Source organism: Pan troglodytes, chromosome 13 (assembly GCF_028858775.2).
Source record: "Pan troglodytes isolate AG18354 chromosome 13, NHGRI_mPanTro3-v2.0_pri, whole genome shotgun sequence".
Taxonomy (NCBI): Eukaryota; Metazoa; Chordata; class Mammalia; order Primates; family Hominidae; genus Pan; species Pan troglodytes.
Window position 1 is genome coordinate 85974944 of NC_072411.2, and position 6964 is coordinate 85981907.

At 34.1% G+C, this 6964-nt stretch overlaps 1 non-coding gene across 1 annotated transcript; it reads right to left on the reverse strand.

Annotated features, from left to right (window-relative positions):
* Positions 1-2811: 2811 nt before the first annotated feature.
* On the reverse strand, positions 2812-2915 carry LOC112208526 (small nucleolar RNA U13). Its single transcript, XR_002943001.1, has one exon. It is a non-coding gene; the product is annotated as a small nucleolar RNA U13 (small nucleolar RNA).
* Between the last annotated feature and the right edge of the window lie 4049 nt (positions 2916-6964).

Below are 6964 nucleotides of genomic sequence, written 5' to 3' on the forward strand. Positions count from 1 at the left end.
GAAATTGGTGTTTAAACCCACCACCCCGTCTCTCTTCATTCTAGTTTTATTCATATTTTGCCAAAAATCTAAGCTGTGCTATGCAAACTGTGATCCTGGACATAACCAGCACCCTGAATAGACACATGCCTATACCATTTGCCTGGCATTATATTCTGAATTTGTATACGATTTAATCAAACAGCGTTCATGGATTTTGGCAAGAACATGAGACTCCTGAGTCAGAGGTTAAGGATTTTAATACTCATGGCCCAGAAAATAATACAAGCATCAGTATACTCTTCTCCATTTATTTTACTGCTATTTTAGGAGGTAATGCAGATGTCTCACATAGATATCTACACACATATACACAGTGGGATATGTGATTAGGAACCTAGAGTTTAAGAACCTGAATCTTTTTTACTAGGCAATAAGCATTCCTGCACTTTGCTCTGAAGAGAAATGCTATTTCTGTTTTCCAGTGCAGAAACTGCTCAGGAATATAGCAGTTAGTGCCTCACTTGGAAGACATGTAGAAATTCAAGAAACTCATGGAAAGTTGCTCCCCACCAAGATGAATAATATATCATTATTTGAAAAAATATTAAATCCTTGCCAACTTCCTTCCTGTTTCATCACCACGACCAACCCCCTTCAACATTTCTATGAACTTCAATTAATAGATTAAGGGAAAATGTATTCGGCCAAATAGGCATTACAATGTTATGTGTAAGATTTTGTAGAAATTTCAAAAAAATATGAAAAAAATTGTAAAAGGGTACAAGAAAAATATGGCTGTTATGAAAACACTATAATATTTCATCTGCTAATGTGATGAAAAACTGCTGGCCAGGATTCTAGAAGATAAACAATTTCAAGAACTTTAACACTTAAAGTTGACTAGTGGTCAGTTGCTAAAATTTATTTTTTAATTGTATGAAATAACATCAATAGAACTAAATTTATACATTAATGTTTATGTAAGTAAATATCTTATAATCTCTCATAATTTCTTCTTATATGTTTAATACTCTAAAACTTAAGTATTCATGTCAAAATTAGAAATAATATGCCCACATTTTAAGGGTTGTCATTTGTTTTTTTTTGAAAATTAGTGAAAGTTACGTGATGAATTGTCTACATTATATAAGAAACAAACAGCACATTGAAAACATTAAAAAGTTAGGTGGTTCAAAACTTATTAATCCAATATTTGTAACAAAGTTAGTCTTAATTTTGGTGAGAAAAACATACTTTTGAATAAGTTCCTCATAGTAATTTGACCATTCTACCATAATAGAACCATTATATTATCATTTTTTTTATTCAGTTTTTTAAGGATTTGAAAGCAGTAGCATTAAAATTGAACTATCATGAAAAATCCTGATGACAATCACAGAAAAATATAATCATACATAATAGTAAGTAAATGTTTGGGGTTTCTGTGTCTCTGAACTCCTATCAATGAAAGTAAATTAGAAATTAAAGGTGTTATTTAAACTTGTTAAATAAGTTGGTGTGAAAACACAAGCTCTTAAAAACTCTAAAATTTGACGTAATATTTTTATACTTTTGAGAGAAAGCAACTGATGCAAAAGCAAGGGCCAAAAGAGAATCAAGCATAATATCAGTATTATTAGGCTGCCTCTAAAATAGTCTTCATTAACAAGACAAAATTATGAAATTGGATTTACTTTGTTTCAAAAGTTCTGCCATGAGATAAAGATATTTTCATTGTTTTGAAGTGTCTTTTCTCTTCTATCAGTTTAGATTAAGTTATCTGAGAAGCTTCTATTATTGAGAAAAAAATTGAAGAATGGGTATTAAAAGAAAATTCTACCATATATTTGGCTCTTTTGTCACACACCTGCTCATGCACACTCTCCATTCTATATACTGGGTAATCTACCCTTTTAGGGAGACAAATCTCTAATTCCATCAGAGCACTAACTCTAACTCATGAACCAGAATTTCTATGTCTATCATCCCATTCTTTGGGTGTAGATTAGGTTATTACTGACCTGGTACATTTTAAGCTAAGAGACACATTTTTTCCCTGACACAGCCAATAGTATATGAGAGTGAAGTAGGACTAGGTTAACAACCATAAAAAATCATATTTGAAAAAGGACAATGAGAAACACATGGATTTACTGGTGTGTAATTATCATAACCCAATACCAGAAATAATAAAATTATCTACTCTGAGAGTGGGATAAGTTTCTTCATTAGCCCATCTAGCAAATACTTACTTCGCTTTATGAAAGAAATTTGTTTCTCATTTCTCTCCCCACTCTTGGTTCTGAACTTTAAGAGATTTGATCTTAATCATTTTTTTCTTGTTTTTTTTTCATGTCCAAACTGAAGTAATTCATATTCAAGATTCCCCATGATCCAGGAAAGCCACTGATGCTACAGCTATTTTCTTCACATTTCATATAAGAAGAAGGAGTAAAATTGGGAATTCCAGCGAAATGACATCTGCTTACATCTGTTGGCCATCTCTAGCTGCCAAGGAGACTGAAAAATATAGGGTTTTTTTTGGCCAAGTATGTTGTTTATCAGCACAAAATTATGGTGCTGTAAGTAAGATAGAATGGAAACATAAATATTGGCACAGTAACTAGTAATCTATGAAACAAAGCATAACATCAAATTAATCCTCTTTCTGCAACTGTGGTGTTCTCTTCCCATTTCCTGGTGAAGCCTTGGTAGCACCATCCACTCAATGAGCAACAGAAATCTCACAGTAATTTTTGATGTGTATTTTTCTCTCTCACCTCATATCCAATCATGAAAATATTCTCAGAATTCTCTCTCTTTTTATAATGTCAGCCAGATAATGTGCTGATAGCATAAGAAGGTTTGAGGAAGGCATGTCTCACACATGAGTCTGAAAACCTAATCATCACACTTGTGAACCACAAAAAGAGCTCTCAGGATGCTTAACTACCTTCAACTTGGGTCCTTTAACTGCATGACACTCTAGCTCCAGCTACATGTTTTTTTCCTTGCACTTTCAATCCAAAACATTAAAACCTATCAGATATATTCATGATCAGTTTCTCATTAGTTTCTTGATCCTTTGCAATCTGTTTTCTATTGCTTTTCTCCAGTCTGAACACCCCTTAAAAAGGTATTCAAGGACATCGACTTGCTAAATCAAGTAAAACTTCTAATTTTCATTTTATTCATTCTCACTGAAGCTTAAGGCTCTATTGCTCACCTCCACCATCTTGAACCCCTTTTATCCTTTTGACTCCACTTTTACCATCCATTCTTTCTTCCTTCCTATAACTTTATAGGAACTCCTCTTTCTCTTCTATGTCAATTAACTCACCTGTATTTAGGATACTATTTATTATTATTGCCTTAGAAACTATAAATAATCATCTCTCTCCTTTATATTTGACCACTTTATATAAAATAGGTTAATCCCAATGATATTCAAATATCCCGTATTAAGCAGAGTGGCTCTCAAAAGATGTCCATGCCCTGATCCCTAGAATGTATGTGTACATTAGATAAACTAGAATGGATTTTCCAATGTAAATAAGGTTATAGATCTTAAAATAAGATGATTATATTGTATTATCTGGTTGGCCCAGTCTAATCACATAAATCCTTAAAGGAAAGGAAGGAGTGTAGTGGAATAAAACAATGGAGTTTAGAAGTGTAAAAGAGATTTGACCTGGACGACCTGGAAGGGCTAAATGGAAAGCATGCGAAGAAATGAAGACAACCCCTGGGAGCAAAAATTTGCTCCCAGCTGACAGAAAGGAAGTGAGAACCTGAGTCCTACAACATCGAGGAACAAAATTCAGCCAATACCCTGAATATGCTAAGAAGCGGATATTTCCTTAGAGGCTCCAGCCGGGAAAGCAGCCTTGCAAAAACTTAATTTCTGCCTCTCAGAGTTTTGACTTACAGATACTTTGTAATAATAAATTTATGTTGTTTTGAGCTGCTCAGTTTGTGGTAATTTGTCATGGCAATAATATAAAATTAACACACACAAAAAATACCTTATCATCTTAACACAAATAAAGGAAATTCTGGGTATTTGGAGCCTTAACATGGCTCTCCTCCACTCCCCAGCCAGACTTAGGTTATTTGCCTCTCCTGAGCCCAGTGGCTGCTGACACTTGCAGGCTATTAGGAGAGACTAGGCCTCAAGATTTGTGGAGGTCCCTTTAAAGAGTGATATAGGGGACAAGAAATTTCCTGCAATAAGGCTAAAAAGTCCAGAGGCTTTAATGGAAGAAAAAGCCTCCTGCCAGGAGCTGTTTGTGGGGGAATTAGTGAAATCTGGGCATAATGCCATAGCCTTCTGTGAGTGCCAGAATGCCAGAAAGATACTAAAAGTGCAAGCTGGGTCTCTCCAAAATGCCAAGGGGAAAAAAGCATGTTTGTCTTCTTTACATATAAAATAGGAAAGTATACACAGACCCACAAGGGGAAAGATCTACTGCAACGGCCTTAAGCAGAAGCTAACACTTTGCCCTTAGTTCATAGATGCACAGTGTGCCCAGTCCTTTTGATTTTGTCTGACATTTAGACATGAGTCCCAATATATCCAATAATTAAGTGCATAAATGAATGCATAAAAATGCATAAATAAATGCATAAAAATCTGCTCTTTTGATAGGCTCCCCACATAGATAAAAAAGGGTCAGACTGAATAATCAAAACACATACCCATTAATGCAGAATTAGTAGGGAGAAGTGACCAAATCTTGGAATAAAAAAAAAAAACCAAATACTCAAGCACTTGAAAGTTATTTATTTTTAATTTTTAATGTTTATTTATTATTTATTTTAGAAACAGGGTTTTGCTTTTTTACCCAGGCTGGAGTGTAGTGGCATGATTTTGGCTCACTGTAGCCTCAACCTCCTGGGCTCAAGTGATCCTTCTGCCTCAGCCTCCTGAGTAGCTAGGATGACAGATGCATGGCACCATGCCTGGCTATTTTTTAGCTTTTAGTTTTTTGTAGAGATGGGGTCTTGCCATATTGCCTAGGCTGGTCTTGAACTCTTGGCCTTAAGCAATCCTCCTGTCTCAGACTCTGAAAGTGTTGGGATTAAGGGTGTGAGACACTGCACCTGGCCAAAAGTTCTAACTGCAACATTATAAAGTGCTCTGGGAGCATGGCAGCACACTAGTCAAATTCAGAAAATTCAGTTTATGAATTAAAGGAGAGTATGATCAAGATTGAATGCTGAATTAAATAATATAGAAGATCAGATGCAATAAATATCCCAAAGAACATACACGTAAAGTAAACAAAAGCTGTAACACTTACACAATAGATCCATGAGGCTGAATGTGACTAATAAGTTCTGATGGAGAAAAGGGAACAGGAGGAAAAGAGTAAGCAAACAACACAAGAAAATTTCTTTGAGCTAAGAGGTCTGAATTTGCAGGTCTAAAGTTTCTAACTGTAGTGACTTAGACAAGTGTTTATTTTTCTCACATTGGAAGATGTCAGATTTTTAATCCAGGCCTGGAATGGTGACACAACCGTATCATGGGGTATCCAGAATCTTCCTACCTTTCAGCTCTCTAACCTTAGTATGTCATTTGTCTTCATGCTCCTAAGATTCACTGACCGCATCAGAACTTCCTACCAATAGTGAATGGTGAATGCCAAGAGCTTTCACCACATGAAGTTTTATCTTTAAAATGGGAAGTGGAATATTCTACTAAGACCACATTTACTTCACAGTTGTTAGAATGATAATAAATACTCTGTTTATAAATATTCACAGTACTGCCTGCAATAAATAACATAAAACCTGAAATCTCAATAATTTATATCAACAAACATTTATTTCTCACTGATATTAAATGTTGGTGTCTGTTTCTTTGCTGCACATTTCTTTTTCACTTGTATCAGGCAAGAGGAGCAAACCATATTTGGTTTTTAACCAAATGCTGTATCCGAGGCAGAGAGAAAATATCAAGTGTTGGAAACTTCCAGTGTTCCTTAAAGCTTCTGCTTAGACGTAACCTACATCACTCATGTTCACAGTCTATGGATCAAGGCAAGTCACATGGACAAACCTGACAATTAAGAAATAAGTATATTTTGTCTGCAAGGAGTTGTTCTCTGTCACATTGCAATGCATATAGATGTCTAATCCTCTCAGAGGAAATGAAATAAATATTTGGAAAATAATTCTCCCCATCAGTATAAATCAATAATTAGAAGACAATTTAGTACAGTAAATAATACATGAGCTTTGAGGTCAAACAAACTTGATTCAATTCTGGCTCTGTTGATTACACGTTGTTTCTAAGCCTTTGACTTCTTATATTAATATGTTAATATCTATGACAAATGCTCTATTATAAAACATTTATGCCTTAAGTTCCTTTGAAAATGACTGGCACATAGTTACTGCATAACAATTTCTTATCATATCTTAGACTATATAAACATAATCTTATTTTTCAATGGCAATATCAATCAACTTGCTGATAAGTTTGTGGTATATATATCTATGAACATACTAATTATCTGGATTTTCATGGTACATCTTGTTTAGACAGAAAACGTTAAAGTTTTGGCATTTGTATAGGGGATTAGACCTTTAATAAACTAAATAGTAGTGTAAACAAGTCATGTTAAATTCAAAAAGCTGAATATTCAATCATATTTGGCCTTAAACAACCATATATACTTTACGAATTTTCATTAAATGAATTTTTTTCAAGAATGTAAAGATTGATTGCTATTTTTCAGATTGTGAACAGTTAAATATATATACGTATATCTAGTCATTCTCTGATCTTGCAGAAGATATCCAAAACATATTTATAAATTTAAGAATAAAAGGTACTATTGATTATTCAGGATTTCAGCCTATTTATTCATCTCTATGGTAACAATCTTGTATAGTTTTCCAAATTACTCAAACAACTATTGACAAAAATGAGATGAGATTAAGTTTTGTTCTTCTGCTTTTGGAAAGGAACTGG